Genomic DNA, 19,504 nt, shown 5'->3' on the forward strand with positions numbered 1-19,504 from the left:
TCAAGGGAGATGACTTTATGAACTTCTACTTCCTCTCCAATCATGATGCTATGGATCATGATGGCCCGATCCACAGTAACTTCAGATCGGTTGCTAGTGGGGATGATGGAGCGTTGGATGAACTCCAACCATCCTCTAGCCACAGGTTTGAGGTCCAGTCTTCTTAGTTGAACCGGCTTGCCTTTGGAGTCAATCTTCCATTGAGCTCCTTCCACACATATGTCTATGAGGACTTGGTCCAACCTTTGATTAAAGTTGACCCTTCTAGTGTAGGGGCGTTCATCTCCTTGCATCATAGGCAAGTTAAACGCCAACCTCACATTCTCCGGGCTAAAATCTAAGTATTTCCCCCGAACCATGGTGAGATAATTCTTTGGGTCCGGGTTCTTACTTTGATCATGGTTCCTAGTGATCCATGCATTGGCATAGAACTCTTGAACCATTAGGATGCCGACTTGTTGGATGGGGTTTGTTAGGACTTCCCAACCTCTTGTTTGGATTTCAGTCGGATCTCCGGATACTCATTTCTTTTGAGCTTGAAAGGGACCTCGGGGATCACCTTCTTCTTGGCCACAACATCATAGAAGTGGTCTTGATGAGCTTTGGAGATGAATCTTTCCATCTCCCATGACTCGGAGGTGGAAACTTTTGTCTTCCCTTTCCCTTTTCTAGAGGATTCTCCGGTCTTAGGTGCCATCAATGGTAATAGAAAAATAAAAAGCTTATGCTTTTACCACACCAAACTTAGAATTTTGCTCGCCCTCGAGCAAGAGAAGAAAGAATAGATGAAGAAGAAGAAAAAAATATGGAGAGGAGGGGGGAGGTGTGTTTCGGCCAAGAAGAGAAAAGAGGGTTGTGTTGTGTAAAAATGAGGAAGAATGGAGGGCTATATATAGGGAAGGGAGGGGGGTAAGTTTCGGCCATTTATGGTGGGGTTGGGTGGGAAATTGATTTTGAATTTTGAAGGTAGGTGGAGTTTATGAGGTAGGTTTATGGGGAAGAGTGGATGGATGTGAGTGGTGAAGAGGTGATGGGGAAGGGAGATTGAGGTGATTGGTGAAGGGTTTTTGGGGAAGAGTGTTTATGGGATTATGTGAAAGAGGGGTGAGAAGAAGTGAGTGGAGGTAAGTGGGGATCCTGTGGGGTCCACAGATCCTGAGGTGATTCTGTGGGGTCCACAGATCCTGAGGTGTTCAAGGATTTACAACCTTGCACAAAATTAGGCATTCAAAATGCTCTTGCACACAACTCTGGGCGTTCAGCGCCAGATTGGTGCTTGTTCTGGGCGTTGAACGCCCATTTGTGGCCCATTTCTGGCGTTGAACACCAGAACCATGCTTGTTCTGGGCGTTCAAACGCCCAGATGCTGCCCATTTCTGGCGTTCAGCGCCAGAACCATGCTCTGTTCTGGCGTTGAACGCCCAAAACATGCTTCTTACTGGCGTTTAAATGCCAGTAAGGTCTTCCTCCAGGGTGTGATTTTTCTTCTGCTGTTTTTGATTCTGTTTTCAATTTTTATATTTATTTTGTGACTCCACATGATCATGAACCTAATAAAACATGAAAAACAATGAAAATTAGATAAATAAATATTGGGTTGCCTCCCAACAAGTGCTTCTTTAATGTCAATAGCTTGACAATGGGCTCTCATGGAGCCTCACAGATGTGCAGAGCTTTGTTGAGACCTCCCAACACCAAACTTAGAGTTTGGATATGGGGTTTGACACCAAACTTAGAGTTTGGTTGTGGCCTCCCAACACCAAACTTAGAGTTTGACTGTGGGGGCTTTGTTTGACTCTGCTTTGAGAGAAGCTTTTTATGCTTCCTCTCCATGGATGCAGAGAGAGATCCTTGAGTTGTAAACACAAGGTTGTCCTCATTTATTTGAAGGATCAATTCTCCTCTGTCCACATCAATCACAGCTCTTGCTGTAGCTAGGAAAGGTCTTCCTTGGATGATGGATTCATCCTCATCCTTCCCAGTATCTAGGACTATGAAATCAGCAGGGATGTAAAGGCCTTCAACCTTTACTAGCACGTCCTCTACTTGTCCATAAGCCTGTTTTCTTGAATTGTCTGCCATCTCTAATGAGATTTTAGCATCTTGCACCCCAAAGATTCCCAGTTTCTCTATTACAGAGAGGGGCATGAGGTTTATTCCTGAACCAAGGTCACACAGAGCCTTAAAGATCATTGTGCCTATGGTACAAGGTATTAAGAACTTTCCAGGATCCTGTTTCTTCTGAGGCAATGTCAGTTGATCCAGATCACTTAGTTCATTGGTGAACAAGGGAGGTTCATCTTCCCAAGTCTCAACACCAAATAATTTGGCATTCAGCTTCATGATTGCACCAAGATACTTGGCAACTTGCTCTTCAGTGACATCCTCATTCTCTTCAGAAGAAGAATACTCATCAGAGCTCATGAATGGCATAAGGAGGTTCAATGGAATCTCTATGGTCTCTAGATGAGTCTCAGATTCCTTTGGTTCCTCAGAGGGAATCTCCTTATTGATCACTGGACGTCCCAGGAGGTCTTCCTCCTTGGGATTCACGTCCTCTCCTTCCCTTACAGGTTTGGCCATGGTGATCAATTCAATGGCCTTGCACTCTCCTTTTGGATTCTCTTCTGTATTGCTTGGGAGAGTACTAGGAGGGATTTCAGTGATCCTTTTACTCAGCTGGCCCACTTGTGCTTCCAAATTTCTAATGGAAGACCTTGTTTCATTCATGAAACTTACAGTGGCCTTGGATAGATCAGAGACTAAGTTTGCTAAATTAGAGGTATTTTGTTCAGAGTTCTCTGTCTGTTGCTGAGTGGATGATGGAAAAGGCTTGCTATTGCTAAACCTGTATCTTCCACCATCATTAAAGCCTTGTTGAGGCTTTTGCTGATCCTTCTGTGAGAGATTTGGATGATTTCTCCATGATGGATTATAAGTGTTTCCATAAGGTTTACCTAAGTAATTTACCTCTGCTATTGCAGGATTCTCAGGATCATAAGCTTCTTCTTCAGAAGATGCCTCTTGAGTACTGTTGGATGCAGCTTGCATTCCATTCAGACTCTGAGAAATCATATTGACTTGCTGAGTCAATATTTTGTTCTGAGCCAATATGGCATTCAGAGTATCAATTTCAAGAACTCCCTTCTTCATAGGCGTCCCATTACTCACAGGATTCCTCTCAAAAGTGTACATGAACTGGTTATTAGCAACCATGTCAATGAGTTCTTGAGCTTCTGCATGTGTTTTCTTTAGGTGAATAGATCCACCTCCAGAAGTATCCAATAACATCTTTGATAGCTCAGATAAACCATCATAGAATATATCCAGGATGGTCCATTCTGAAAGCATGTCAGAAGGACACTTTTTGGTCAGCTACTTGTATCTTTCCCAAGCTTCATAGAGGGATTTACCTTCTTTCTATCTGAAGGTTTGAACATCCACTCTAAGCTTGCTCAGCTTTTGAGGAGGAAAGAACTTGGCTACGAAAGCCGTGACCAGTTTATCCCAAGAGTTCAGGCTATCTTTGGGTTGAGAGTCCAACCACACTCTAGCTCTGTCTCTTACAGAAAATGGGAAAAGCATGAGCCTGTAGACTTCAGGATCTACTCCATTAGTCTTAACAGTATCACAGATCTGCAAGAATTCAGTTAAAAACTGAATAGGATCTTCAGATGGAAGTCCATGAAACTTGCAGTTTTGCTGCATCAGAGAAACTAGCTGAGGTTTCAGCTCAAAATTGTTTGCTCGAATGGTAGGGATGGAGATGCTTCTTCCATGTAAATTGGAATTAGGTGCAGTAAAGTCACCAAGCATTCTCCTTGCATTATTGTTGTTGGGTTCGGCTTCCATCTCCTTTACTTGTTCAAAATTTTCAATAAGGTTGTCTCTGGATTGTTGTAATTTAGCTTCTCTTAGTTTCCTCTTCAGAGTCCTTTCAGGTTTTGGATCAGCTTCAACAAGAATGCCTTTTTCCTTGTTCCTGCTCATAAGAAAGAGAAGAGAACAAGAAAAGAAGAGGAATCCTCTATGTCACAGTAAAGAGGTTCCTTATTGTTAGTAGAAGAAGAAAAGGAATAAGGGTGAAGAAGAATGAAGAAATAGGAGCAGTGATGTGAGATGAGGAGATGTTAGTAGATGAATAAATAAATAGAAGGAGATGAGAGAGGGGGAGAATTTTCGAAAATAGTTTTTGAAAAAGGTTAGTAATTTTCGAAAATTAAAATAAAAAATGAAAATAATTAGTTAATTAAAAAGAAATTTTGAAAAAGGTGGAAGATATTTTCGAAAATTAGAGAGAGAGAGAGTTAGTTAGGTGGTTTTAAAAAAGATAAGAAACAAACAAAAAGTTAGTTAGTTAGTTAAAACAAATTTTGAGAATCAATTTTGAAAAGATAAGAAGATAAGAAGTTAGAAAGGATATTTTAAAATCAAATTTTGAAAAAGATAAGATAAAGAGATATATTTGAAAAGATATGATTGAAATTAGTTTTGAAAAAGATTTGATTTTTAAAATCACAATTAATGACTTGATTCACAAGAAATCACAAGATATGATTCTAGAACTTAAAGTTTGAATCTTTCTTAACAAGCAAGTAACAAACTTGAAATTTTTGAATCAAAACATTAATTGATGATGTTATTTTCAAAAATTATGATGTAAAATTAAGAAAAAGATTTTTGAAAATATTTTTAAAATTTTCGAAAATAACTAAGAAAATTGAAAAAGATTTGATTTTTGAAAAAGATTTGAAAAAGATAAGATTTTTAAATTGAAAATTTGATTTGACTCATGAAAACAACTAGATTTTAAAAATTTTTGAAAAAGTCAAATCTAATTTTCGAAATTTTAAGAGAAGAAAAAGGAAAAGATATTTTTTTTTATTTTTTTGAATTTTTATGATGAGAGAGAAAAACACTAAAAATGCTCAATGCATGGAAATTTTAGATCAAAACAATAAATGCATGCAAGAATGCTATGAATGTCAAGATGAACACCAAGAGTACTTTGAATGTCAAGATGAACATCAAGAACTTATTTTTGAAAATTTTATATGCAAAGAAAACATGCAAGACACCAAACTTAGCTTCTCTTAGTTTCCTCTTCAGAGTCCTTTCAGGTTCTGGATCAGCTTCAACAAGAATGCCTTTTTTCTTGTTCCTGCTCATAAGAAAGAGAAGAGAACAAGAAAAGAAGAGGAATCCTCTATGTCACAGTAAAGAGGTTCCTTATTGTTAGTAGAAGAAGAAAAGGAATAAGGGTGAAGAAGAATGAAGAATCCAAACACAAGGGTAAGGATAGGAGCAGTGATGTGAGATGAGGAGATGTTAGTAGATGAATAAATAAATAGAAGGAGATGAGAGAGGGGGAGAATTTTCGAAAATAGTTTTTGAAAAAGGTTAGTAATTTTCGAAAATTAAAATAAAAAATGAAAATAATTAGTTAATTAAAAAGAAATTTTGAAAAAGGTGGAAGATATTTTCGAAAATTAGAGAGAGAGAGTTAGTTAGGTGGTTTTGAAAAAGATAAGAAACAAACAAAAAGTTAGTTAGTTAGTTAAAACAAATTTTGAGAATCAATTTTGAAAAGATAAGAAGATAAGAAGTTAGAAAGGATATTTTAAAATCAAATTTTGAAAAAGATAAGATAAAGAGATATATTTGAAAAGATATGATTGAAATTAGTTTTGAAAAAGATTTGATTTTTAAAATCACAATTAATGACTTGATTCACAAGAAATCACAAGATATGATTCTAGAACTTAAAGTTTGAATCTTTCTTAACAAGCAAGTAACAAACTTGAAATTTTTGAATCAAAACATTAATTGATGATGTTATTTTCAAAAATTATGATGTAAAATTAAGAAAAAGATTTTTGAAAATATTTTTAAAATTTTCGAAAATAACTAAGAAAATTGAAAAAGATTTGATTTTTGAAAAAGATTTGAAAAAGATAAGATTTTTAAATTGAAAATTTGATTTGACTCATGAAAACAACTAGATTTAAAAATTTTTTGAAAAAGTCAAATCTAATTTTCGAAATTTTAAGAGAAGAAAAAGGAAAAGATATTTTTTTTTTATTTTTTTGAATTTTTATGATGAGAGAGAAAAACACTAAAAATGCTCAATGCATGGAAATTTTAGATCAAAACAATAAATGCATGCAAGAATGCTATGAATGTCAAGATGAACACCAAGAGTACTTTGAATGTCAAGATGAACATCAAGAACTTATTTTTGAAAATTTTATATGCAAAGAAAACATGCAAGACACCAAACTTAGAAATCTTTCATGTTTAGACTCTATGGATGCAAAAATGCACATGTAAAACAAGAAAAGATGCAAAACAAGAAAACATCAAGATCCAACAAGAAGACTTACCAAGAATAACTTGAAGATCATGAAGAACACTATGAATGCATGAATTTTTCGAAAATTTTATGCAACTTTAAAACATGCAATTGACACCAAACTTAAAATCTGACTCAAGACTCAAACAAGAAACACAAAATATTTTTTATTTTTATGATTTTCTAATTTTTTTTTGTATTTTTCGAAAATTAATTGAAAAAGAAAAATAAGGATTCCAAAATTTTTAATATGAATTCCAGGAATCTTATGCTCTTTAGTCTAAAGCTCCAATCAAAGGGTCAGGCATGGCTTAATAGCCAGCCAAGCTTTAGTATGTAACTCAGACATGACACGCCTGACATGCCCTACCTAGAAGAATTAGACATGGCTTTACAGCCAGCCAGGCTTCAACATGCTTCATGAAACACTAGAATTCATTCTTAAAAATTCTGAAGAAAAATATATTTTTGAAAACATTTATTTTAAAATTTTTTTCAAAAACAAAGGAGAAATTTTTGAAAAGTTTTTTTTTTAATTTTTGAAAATAAAACAAAAAGAAAATTACCTAATCTGAGCAACAAGATGAACCGTCAGTTGTCCAAACTCAAACAATCCCCGACAACGGCGCCAAAAACTTGGTGCACGAAATTGTGATCTCTGGTAATGGCTCCAAAAACTTGGTGCTCTAATCTCAATTCATAATTTATCACAACTTCGATACAACTAACCAGCAAGTGCATTGGGTCGTCCAAGTAATAAACCTTACGTGAGTAAGGGTCGATCCCACGGAGATTGTTGGTATGAAGCAAGCTATGGTCACCTTGTAAATCTCAGTCAGGCGGATATAAAATAATTATGGAGTTTTCGAAAATTAAATAATAAAAGAAGGATAAAAATACTTATGTAAATCATTGGTGAGAATTTCAGATAAGCGCATAGAGATGCTTTCGTTCCTCTGAACCTCTGCTTTCCTGCTGTCTTCATCCAATCAGTCTTACACCTTTCCATGGCTGGCTTTTTGTAAGGACATCACCGTTGTCAATGGCTACTTTTAATCCTCTCTGGAAAATGGTCCAAATACTCTGTCACAGCACGGCTAATCGTCTGGAGGCATCACCTTTGTCGATGGCTGCGTCCTATTCCTCTCTGTGAAAATGGTCCGATGCGCTGTCACTGCATGGCTAATCATCTGGAGGTTCTCGATCATACTGGAATAGGATTTACTATCCTTTTGCGTCTGTCACTACGCCCAGCACTCGCGAGTTTGAAGTTCGTCACAGTCATTCAATCCTAGAGTCCTACTTGGAATACCACAGACAAGGTTTAGACTTTCCGGACTCTCATGAATGCCGCCATCAATCTAGCTTATACCACGAAGATTCTGATTAAGAGATCCAAGAGATACTCATTCAATCGAAGGTAGAACGGAAGTGGTTGTCAGGCACGCGTTCATAGGGAATGATGATGATTGTCACGTTCATCACATTCAGGTTGAAGTGCGAATGAATATCTTAGAAGCGAAGTAAGATGAATTGAATAGAAAAACAGTAGTACTTTACATTAATCTTTGAGGAACAGCAGAGCTCCACACCTTAATCTATGGAGTGCAGAAACTCTACCATTTGAAAATACATAAGTGAAAGGTCCAGGCATGGCCGAATGACCAGCCCCCAAAACGAGATCACAGGATCAAAAATACAATCCAGGATGTCTAATACAATAGTAAAAAGTCCTATTTATAATAAACTAGTTACTAGGGTTTACAGAAGTAAGTAATTGATGCATAAATCCACTTCCGGGGCCCACTTGGTGTGTGCTTGGGATGAGCTTGAATGTTACACGTGCAGAGGCTCTTTCTAGAGTTGAACGCCAGGTTGTAACGTATTTCTGGCGTTCAACTCTGGTTTGTGACGTGTTTCCGGCGTTTAACTCCAGACAGCAGCGTAGAACTGGCGTTCAACGCCCTTTTACGTCGTCTAAAATCGGTCAAAGTATGGACTATTATACATTGCTAGAAAGCCCTGGATGTCTACTTTCCAACGCAATTGGAAGCGCGCCATTTTGAGTTCTGTAGCTCCAGAAAATCCACTTTGAGTGCAGGGAGGTCAGAATCCAACAACATCAGCAGTCCTTCTTCAACCTCTGAATCTGATTTTTGCTCAAGTTCCTCAATTTCAGCCAGAAAATACCTGAAATCACAGAAAAACACAAAACTCATAGTAAAGTCCAGAAATGTGAATTTAACATAAAAACTAATGAAAACATCCTTAAAAGTAACCAGATTCTACTAAAAACATACTAAAAATAATGCCGAAAAGCGTATAAATTATCTGCTCATCAATAGTAAATACTAACCCTAAAAGATGTTAATTTAAATTTAAAAGTTACAAAGATAAGACTTGATAAGATAAGGAGTGCTAAAATCCACTTTGGTCCCACTTTGGTTATGTGCTTCGGTCAAGCCTAGCGTTCAACTTGGGATATGGGCGTTGAACGCCCATTAGGGGTTGAGCTCATTGTCTTCTGCTCCCTATCTGGCGTTGAATGCTAGTTTTGAGCATTCAACGCTGGGGTCTGGTCCTTCTTGGGCGTTAAACATCAGAAGTGGACGTTTAACGCTAGTTTTGGCAGTCATTCTGGAAAAAAAGTATAGACTATCATATATTTCTAAAAAGTTCTGGAATTTAGCTTTCCAACGCCATTAAGACTGTGTCAATTGGACCTCTATAACTCATGATATGCTTGTTGGAATGCACGGAGGTCAGGATTGACAACATCTGCTATCCTTTTTTCGTCTCTGAACAAGATTCTGCCAAATTTGCCCAAAAATTACCTAAAATTATAGAAATAATACAAAAATTCAAACTAGCATCCAAAAGGTGAATTTTGCACTAAAACATACTATAGCTTAATAAAATATAACAAAAACGCTATAAAAATACTGTGAAAAAAGGTACAAAATGTTCACGCATCACAGCCATAACTCTTTCCGTTGAAAATTTGCATCTCATTATAACTGTTGAATTTGCTGTGTTAAGGAAAATATAAACTAAGATTAGTCAGATATCAGTGGTAGTAGTTGTTAAGATTTAGTGGCTAAGTTTGTTAGAAGAATTCTTGATTCTTGGTGCTTTTGACTGAGTCACTACCTTAACTAGTATATATTTCAGTTAGTGAAGCCATGCATAGTTCAATTCTTTTAATGAATGAATTTTCTATCAGTTACTTTTTATCAAATTCTCCTATATTTTCTTTAACCCTTACTCATTGCTCACCTTGTTCACGTTCGGCTACTTGCTCGCCACTGTTGGTGAGTGCGCAAGAGAGACGATCCATCCAACACAACATATCCTTCCATTATGCCTCCATTGCTGGCCTCATCCCCATCCACTCTGCCCTCGACTTCCTCCGAAACTGCACCCCAAATATGTCGCCACCCTCCTCTTCGCCTACGTCTGCCACATTGTCTATCTTGACTCCAAAGGCCCTGCTACTCCAACACCGGCGTGGCGTCATTCATAGATCACAAGCGGTGGCGTGGTGGCGACTAGACCACCAAAATCGAAGAACGGATGGAGTTTCATGATCCGGATCTATGAAGTTGAATCTTTGCTGCGATGGTCTAATACCAAAATGAGATGCAGAGGATAGAAGAATAAGAGGGTCTATGTCTAAATGACGGGATCATTTAGCAATTGACAAATTTTAATTTAACCCTTTGGTTAGTTATTAATATAAATTAATAAAGTTGTACCAAAAATAAATAACAACCACAAAATAGAATATTCCACCATGACCTTAAAGAATCCGTTTGTACTTTTTCCACCATAGACAATTTCCTATATTATATATATACAAGTTGATTTTCCTTGTGCCAAAAACGATAAGAGAACCAAATTTAATTTGTATAAATTATAATTATTACGTGTATATATTCGACGCTGATTTTTTTGGTAGATGTTATACTACATGGTAACTAATATATTATACTATTCTTTTATACCAATGTGAACTTAAAACATGCTCATAAATCATACAACAGGCATTTCATCCAAACACTATTATAGTATTATTTATCTTCCTGATATTTTCTCTTTACTTTCCGTTATCGTTATTTTCTATATGTCAGCTAATGCCAGTAGCCAAGCACCACCTTTGTGCCACTGTCCAGGATCTTACAAAATTTATGAGTATAAATACTAATTAACTTTTTGCACAACTAAAAATTAGTCATGTTAGTTTCCACTAATTCAAATTACTAATTCCATGAAAACTATCATATCTCATAAGCTGAAATACAAAAATCATCATTTACATAAACACGAGTGTCAAAATATACTAACAATAAGTTAGATTAGAATGAATCTGAGGTTCTAAACTATCCAAAGTCCATTATATTACGTGATTTATAATATCCGTGTGTACAAGTGTACAACTCTGTTGATTAATTACCTAATTTGCCCAAGATGATGATAGTATTCCTATTCCTATTCCTCTCACAATGTTACAGTAACAACTCTTTCTTCTTTTCGGCTGCATAGAGTTGGTATTCCAAGCACAAATAATAGCACTAAATTCTTTGGTCATGAATCAACCTATCATTTCAATATTGCAGACGAATCAATAAAATCCATTACCAGTAATCCCCACAGGAACATTCCCCATCTTTGAAATGATGAAATTGCTGCACGTCTCTAAGTATGATCTGCCTATCAAATATGAATGATATAAATTTAGCAGCATTGTGGCAATCTCCACAGACCCGAAGGTTCTTCATGACAACAAATAGTAGTTCCAGGAGGTGTATTTACTATTTAGAAGCCTGAAAGTAATAGCTAGTTTCTCACTGTGATATCTGAGAATAATTTCTCTCTCTTCATCATCCATGTCTGCATGAAAAACTAGAGAGGTGTCAGGTACATACCCAGCCAGCTTCAGTTCCTTTAACAATTTGTCAAGTGCATGGTGCAATGCAGTCGAAGTTGAATGAACACCATCCCCAGAGAAGAATACATGCACAATATTGTTGACTTCTATAGAGCTGCAACCAGGAATGTTCACCGCTCCTTTGTCTACCATATTTTTCCTTAAGAAATTCACATCTTCCCATTTTCCATATCTTGCACACAAGTTTGACAGAACAACGTAGTCCCCACCATGTGAATCATCCAGCTAAAAGATTCTCTCAATTACTTGCTTTTCCATTTCAACATTGCCATGGCTGCTACAAGTAGATAGCATTCTCCTCCAGAGAATCAGCGTGGGCTCGATTGGGAGTTCGTCTATGAATTTATAGGCTTCATCTAGGCATCCGGCTCGGCCTAGCAAATCTACCATACCACCATAATGCTTCATATGAGGAACAATCCCATACTCATTAGTCATACTATGGAAATGTAGCCTTCCTCTACCAATCCATTGTGACTGCAAGCAGACAATACTGCTACAAATGTTATCTCATCAGGCTGCACTTTCTCCTTCTTCATTTCTTCCAACATTGATACAGCACGGGAACCATGTCCGTGCATTGCATACGCAACAATCATCACTGACCAAGTCTGTGTGTCCCTCCTGCGCATTTGCCTAAACACCAAAATTGCATCGTCCATGCTCCCACACCTGGCAAACATATAAATAAGTGTTGTGTTCACCTTTACATACCGATTAAAATCGTGCTTCTTGACATACTCATGTATTCACTTTCCCAAGTCCAATGATCCAACCAAAGTGCATCACAATAGCACGAGAAGCATGGTGACATCATTCGGCTTAAGGCCACTCCCCTACAATTCCCTGAACAGAGCCAACGTCTCATTGGGCCTGCTATTCCTAGCATATCTAGTAATGATAGCACTATAAGCTACCACACATGGTTCATCAATCTTATCAAATACTGTCCTAGCAGTATCAACCTCATTACACACAGTGTACATGTTTATCAATGTTGGACACATATAAGTATTCTCACTTACCTCAATCTTCATAGCAAGGCAATGCAATTGCTTACCTTCCTGCAAAGCCTTAACCTTTGCACAAGCCTGGAAGAGCGAGGAAAATGTGTAACCATCAGGAAGGATTCCGTAACGAAACACTTGGGAAAACATCAGAATTGCTCTTAAGGGGTCATCAGAGCGCACGACCCCACGTGCAATGGTGTTGAAAAGGAGAATATCTAGTGGGGGAATTTGGTCGAACAGGTGGTGTGCATGGACCAATGAAGCTGGTGTAGGTCTGGCGGTGCATGAATTGATGATTTTGGTGATGACAGTGAGTCCTTTTTGTTGTTGGTGTGTCTCTGTACGAGGGAAATTGTGGTGGGAGTCCAAGAATGGAGGATGAAGATGCCATTTCTATTATTGTGAATCTTCCAATTTCGCTGCTTGTTTTGCATTGAAGTGTTTCGGTGTTTGCGAGTGAATCCGAAAATTGTGGAACTGCGACATGACAACGTGGAGCAGTGGAACAAACAGAAACGACTGGCGTACTTGAGTAGTGTTGTCGAGTTACCTTCTCTTAATTTTTCTTACTTATTTTTTTAAATATTATATTATGAATAAAATTTTAATATTTTTTAAATATTTATTCAAAAATAATTTAACTGTTTCGGACTCGATCTCCGAATCCCTAGTGGAGCAAAAACAATTCAATTATCCAGGCTCAGGCTACCACCACAGCTCAAATTGGCTAGGTAACCACAAATCCCTAACTAATATTCAAATTCAAATACTTCTCTTATCTTAGCAAATAAGATAAGTGTTCTTGTTGAGTTTGGCCGGTGTATAGCTCGTCCGTCGATGAATGTCTTCAAGCTTCTCGTCGAGATGAGTTATACGTCGGCAATAAGAAAACAAGGGGGTGGATACCTGCAAAAGACACTCCGACGCTCAAGTCAGTAAGTGTTTAAGAGGTATATAATAATTCTATGAATATAGAATGTAAGATATGAAATGAAAGTTATCATGTGTTATGTTGTGTTTATAATAATTCTATGAATATAGAATGTATTATTGAGATTAGATATAGAAGGTTCTTTTTATAGGCATAAAATTGATGAATAGAATTGATGTTATGACCGTTTGGTCATTAAGATAGAAATGATGGTCATTAAGTCGGTAATGAATGTGTCAATTACAAGCAAAAGAATGAATGATAGTTAACGCCGAGTTATAACTCATAATGCATAATAAAGACTGAGTTATAAGGTGATGGATCAATAAGATATATACTATATAAAGAGAGCAAAAGGCTCACTCAGATACGTCACACATTCTCAACACTTACCTATGCCTCTTAGATCTATTTTAACTTGAGTATTAGAGTGTCTTTGCAGATACCACCTCCTGCCGCTCTAGAGGTTCGACATCGTTAACATAAAGGCGGTAAGACCCAGAACTTTTAAAAAGTCTTATTATGAACTAATTTCAAATTATATATTTATTTACAGTTTTAATTTCAAAAATTATTTTATTAAAGATAATTAAGGGCATTTTTGATTAATTGGATTTGAAATAAATTAAGATTTTTATAAAAACTCTATAATTATGGATTATTTTTCTATTTACAATTTAAAATCCTAGAAATTAAAAAATAATGATGTTTGGCTATTTAAATTATAAAATTGGTAGTTATGAATTAATAAGAATTTTATATTGAATTGATTTAAATAATTTATATGTGTATAATTAATACTTTAAGTTTTAGGAATAAAAAAATTAATTATATTATCTTATATTTTCAATTAGAGTATTTGATTGAAAATCAAATTAGAATTTTTATACAACAAATAATATTTTAAAGTAATTCTAAGGATTAAATTATATTTTAAATTAGTACTCTAGATTCTAATTTGATTAAAATTAACACCAACTCAAATCATATCCAAAATTTTCTAAACTAAAATCTTAATTTAACCCTAATTTTATCTAAACCTAATTTTCCACCCTAACCCTCTAACACACAAACAACAGCCGCACCCCACCCCTCACCCACGGTTCACCTTCACCCACACACAAACACCCACACCCACAAAGAAAGAAAGAAAAAGAAAGAAAGGGGAAGAAGGAAGGGAACTGAAGAAGGAAGGAGAGGGGGGAGAACGGAAGCTACTGCGGTGGGTGTCACTGCCACCATCGCCGCCGCCATAGTTATCAAAACCGAACCAACAATCGACCCGGTGAAATTACTGGGTTAATGGTTCAACCGATGGGTCAGTGATCGAACCATTTAACCCAGTAATAATTAAATAAATATATAAAATTATAATACAATATTTATTGAAAAATAAAAATGAGTGTTTAATATTTTATATTATTTAAATTTAAATAAATTATATATAAATTTCATCAATTTATTACTTTAATATGATATATATATATATATATACATATATATATATATATATATATATATATATATATATATATATAAATTATTAGCCTTTAATTTAATAGGTCTAATTTAAAAAAAAAAGCTTAAAAAAAGTTACATATAAATAAAATTAATCTTGCACATATGAACTAGTGTATAGTTGTAAATTTAGAGCATTCTCATGTGAACTTTATTATTATATATTTTGTTATTAGCCTATAATAATAAAAGAAAAATGTCTGGCTTAGTGGCAAGGGTGTTGAAGCTTTTGCACAAGGTTCCTGGTTCGAGTCCCAGGTCCGAGAGGGGGAAAGGAAGAGAAGTCGTGTCGCCGCTGCACCGCGCCTCACCGCCACCGTCGTGTCGTCATCAGGGAGACCACGCCACCGAGCTGTCGCCGCCGCGCCCAGTCGCTGTTCATCTGAACCGCCGTCGTGGCTGCCAGCTTCTATCTCCGTCGAGGTTGGTTACGGATGAGAGGGGACGAAGCTGCCTCTGCCGCCGGAGAACGCACTGCCGGTAAAGGGTTTTGAGTTGATTTCAGTTCTTTTGAATTTTCGGGGAAATGTTACAATTACTGCATATTGGTTTCAGTTGTCGTCACGGGAGTTCTAGTCACTACCGTCGCTTGGGATGGTTGCCGGGGCTGCCGCCAAACCAGTTGAAAGACTGCCGCTGCTCCATTTTCTTATTACATTAAGTATTTATGTTTCAATAACCCCCGCGTTAGTGTTCTGTTATGTGTATTAAAGTTTTTGCGATATTAATGGTTTTAGGAGTTAGTAACCAAGGTTGCATGTTGTGTTTTAAAGTTGTTTATGCTATTGTGAAAGTGTGCGGAGATGTAATTGAAGTTGCTGTTGATTTCGGGCTGAGAGAAAAGAGTTCGGTTGACGCGTTTGGGTTATGGTTTCGACTTGTCGAGGTAGGAGCTTTTTTTTCAGAAAACTAAACTTTATAATTTGGAATTGTTATAAATAGATATTGATGTGAGAAATGTACTTTTAGTGATTGAATAAGTCTTATGTATTGTTTGGTTGTCTTGGATGGATATGAATGTCTGTTTGACTCGATTATTATTTGGTTTGTTAAACGAATGGTCCTTGAAGTGTTTCTTTAAAGTTTTGAAAATGAGTCTAATCCGTTGAAAAATTGATTTGAGTTTGAATCGGTTTTCTTGAAATATGAAAATGATATGCACTTTTGGAATCAGCTTGATTTTGAACTGATTCGGTTTTGAACCCGTTGTAAAGGATTGCAAAATGGTTTGGTTGAGTAAAAGTAATTCAGAAAAGACTTATGTTTTGAGGCCGTTTCAATTGTGAGAAGGGCTCATGTTTTTGAATTTGAATTAAAATTTCATTCAGAGGAGCTTTAGTGAATTTGAAAGAAAATGGACTTTGATCGAATGACTCTGTACGCAATGTTTTGGAAAAGTCAAAGAATTGGTTTTAAGGAATGAAATTTGAAAAACGTTTTTGGTTCAAACGGGTTGGTTTCTGGTTTTAAATGATCTGGTTTTTATTTGGATTTCACTTGATTAATTCAAACCAAGAAAACATTTTGGTTTTAAAAGTGAACTTGAAGGTGGTTTTGATTTCAATGGACTGGTTTTGTTATAAGTGATTCGGCTTTGAAAATTGTTTAGGACTTCTGATTCTTGTTATTTGATTTTGATTCAAATTAGGAAAATAATGATTTCTAAGCATCTTTGATGAATTTAAGAAATTGAAATTTGGTAGCTTCTCTCTCAAAATCTTGAGACTTTGTTGCGGTAATTAATTAATAACTCCTAATTTAAAGTGGGTAAGTAGATGGTTTAAGAATGAAATGATTTTGAAGTTGGTTTGGGGAAAAATTTGATTGTGTGGAAAAGAATGTTATAAAGAGATAGGATTTTGGTTTCAAAATAAAGTGATTTTGAAGAAAAGTGATATATGGCAGGATGATGAAAACTGAATTTGATTGTGAAATTGAAGGATTATAAATGAATTATAATGATAATGAGATTGAAATTGATTGTGTTATGCCTCCAGGTAAGATGCAGTGGTGTCATCCACTTGCTCCGGGTAAGAGGCGAGAAAGCCGGGTAAGATGCAGTGGTGTTATCCACTTGCTCCGGATAAGAGTTTGAGACTCCTGGTAAGATGCAAGGGTTGAGTTATGAAACCGCTTGCTCCAGGTTGTGAACTATAACACCACCTGGATAAGTGTAAGACTCGGAACTTTTGAAAAGTTATTATGAACTAATTTTAAATTATATATATATATTTATTTATAGTTTTAAGTTCATAAATTATTTTATTAAAGATAATTAAAGGTAGTTTTGATTAATTGGATTTGAAATAAATTAAGGTTTTTATCCAGACTCTATAATTCTGGATTATTTTTCTATTTACTATTTAAAGTCTTAGAAATTCAAAAATAATTATGTTTGGCTATTTAAATTAGAATTTTATCTAATTTTATAATTATTGAATTATTTCCCATATTTAAATTATAAAATTAATAGTTGTAAAATAATAAGATTTTTATATGATAATATTTTTATAAATAAATACTTTAGGCTTTGTTAATAAAGAAAATTAATTATATTGTATTATATTTTCAATTAGAGTATTTGAGTGAAAATCAAATAGCAATTTGATACAACAAATAATATTTTCAAAGTAATTCTAAGGATTCAATTAGTTTTCAAATTAAACCCTAAAATCCATTATTCCAAATACAAACCCTAACCCAAATTAAATCACAATTTTTCCTTCATCCAAATGAAACCCTAGCTGCCACCTCCATTCCCAAAACTCAAACACACACACCCAATACACACGCACACACCCGTCAGAGAAAGAAAGAAAGAAAAAGAAAAGGGGATCGGGGAAGGGGGCTCAAGGAAGAAGAAAGGGACGAGAGGAGAGGGGGAACCAAGGGAGAGGAAGAGAGGGACAAGCCAGCGTCGATAGACCTCGCCGTCACCGCCGAGCTACTCGCCGCCATCGTTGCTAGTGTGACATGGAGGAAGGAGCCAGAGGAAAAGAAGAACGACACCATTCCACTGTTCCTCGTCGTGGTTGAAGCTCGCCGCCGTTGACTGCTGCTGTCGTCCATGGGTGAAGAGGAGGAGAGAGTTTGTTGGGAGAGGATGGCCGTTTGTGTCCCGTCGCCACTGCTGGAAGGAGGTCGCCCTCGCCGATTTGCTCGCCACTGTTTATGCTTGCTGCTGCGTCACTGGAGTTCGACGCCGCTGCTACTGCCGCCTGAAACCACCACTGAAGCCTGTATCTATGTGGTAAGCTCTAAGCTTGCTTCAGCTTCTTTGTCTGTTAAGTTGTTTTTTCTTGTGAGTGTGGTTGCTGAGGTTGTCAGTGTCAGGATATATGGTCACTGCGAGTTTTTCTGTCGTGCGCCACCATCGGAGCCGCCAATCCCACTGCTGTCACTTCTATCCTGATTCGTTCCGCTGTTCGGCTCAGTTCTTCCCTGTTGGAGTAGGTATCTCTGATCTGAAACCCTCTTTGCTAGCGTATGCTGAGTTCTATGAATTAATAAAAGTATTACTGTTTCTCTTCAATCCATGTGTGATTTAATTCTAAGATGTATATTCGTTTTTCAACTTGATGAATGGGATGATCCGTGACAATCAGCTCCGTTCTTCATACTAAGACCGCATGCCTGACAACCATCCGTGTCTTCTTGGGTTCGTGTGAATACGTGACTGGAAAGCATCAAACCACCAGCTTGATTATACATCTCTCAGACGGCTAATCCACGACCTCGTTGGGGACTTCTTGAGACACTAGTTTAGCCGAGGTATAGGGAGATTAGGGTCTTTGTGGTAGAGGCTAGAACCCAAAGGCGCAGCATTCTCTGATACGGAAGATTCGACATTGTTTGTGGAGTTTTGAGTAGGATCATTAAAGAGAATGGACTGCAGAAGCTTCACCCTCAATCAGATTGGATGCGCACTAACCCTGGTGTTCAGATCTGGAGGAGTATTGGCGGCTGCTCAAACCAGTGTTAATCACATACAGGCTGCCATTGAAGAAATCATTCACAATTGAAGAAGACAGTAAGACAAGAGTTAATCCAGAAGGACAAAGCAACTCCAAGCCTTAATCATCTTCTTATTATAGTTTACACGACTTCTGAGTTCTGTTACCCTTTTTCTTTATTTCTTTTTATGCAATTAAACATATTAACCTAGTTTAGATCTCACAAATCCAACAAATTCCTACTCACCTGACTAAGATCTGCAAGATAACCATAGCTTGCTTCAAACCACAATCCTCGTGGGATCGACCCTGACTCGCTCAGGTATTATTTGGACGACCCAGTGCACTTGCTAGTTCAGTTGTACGAAGCGTGGGGATTCGTGCACCAAGTTTTTGCCGCCGTTGCCGGGAATTATTCGAGTTTGGACAATTGACGGATTATCTTGTTCCCTAGATCAGGTATTGTCTTTAATTTTGTTTTAGTCTTTTATTTTTATTTTCTTCTTTATTTTCGAAAAAAAAGTCAAAAACCTTTTTCAAAAAAAAATTTCTTTTCTTTATTTAATCTTTGTTCTTGGTTTGAGTCTTTTGTTTTTGTTCTTATTGGTAATTTTTGAATTTTTGAGTCTTTCTTTTAAAAACTTTTCAAAAATAGTTTCTTTTATTTAATTTTTGTGTCAATCTTTAAATTTAGTGTCTTGTGTTTTTCTTTTCTAATTTTCGAAAATTTTAAGTTTGGTGTCTTTTACATTTTCTTGTATTTTTTGAATTTTTTGAATTTTGTTCTTGGTG

General features: G+C 36.4%; 1 long non-coding RNA gene and 1 pseudogene across 1 annotated transcript; both read right to left on the reverse strand.

Annotated features, from left to right (window-relative positions):
- Positions 1 to 7,890: 7,890 nt before the first annotated feature.
- On the reverse strand, positions 7,891 to 10,047 carry LOC140178927 (uncharacterized). The gene is made up of 2 exons (XR_011871976.1): positions 9,629 to 10,047; positions 7,891 to 9,186 (listed from the first exon to the last, which is right to left on the reverse strand). It is a non-coding gene; the product is annotated as an uncharacterized lncRNA (long non-coding RNA).
- A 561-nt stretch (positions 10,048 to 10,608) lies between these two features.
- On the reverse strand, positions 10,609 to 14,495 carry LOC112748539 (pentatricopeptide repeat-containing protein At2g02980, chloroplastic-like; annotated as a pseudogene).
- Between the last annotated feature and the right edge of the window lie 5,009 nt (positions 14,496 to 19,504).

The sequence above is a fragment of the Arachis hypogaea genome, chromosome 15 (assembly GCF_003086295.3).
Source record: "Arachis hypogaea cultivar Tifrunner chromosome 15, arahy.Tifrunner.gnm2.J5K5, whole genome shotgun sequence".
Taxonomy (NCBI): domain Eukaryota; kingdom Viridiplantae; phylum Streptophyta; class Magnoliopsida; order Fabales; family Fabaceae; genus Arachis; species Arachis hypogaea.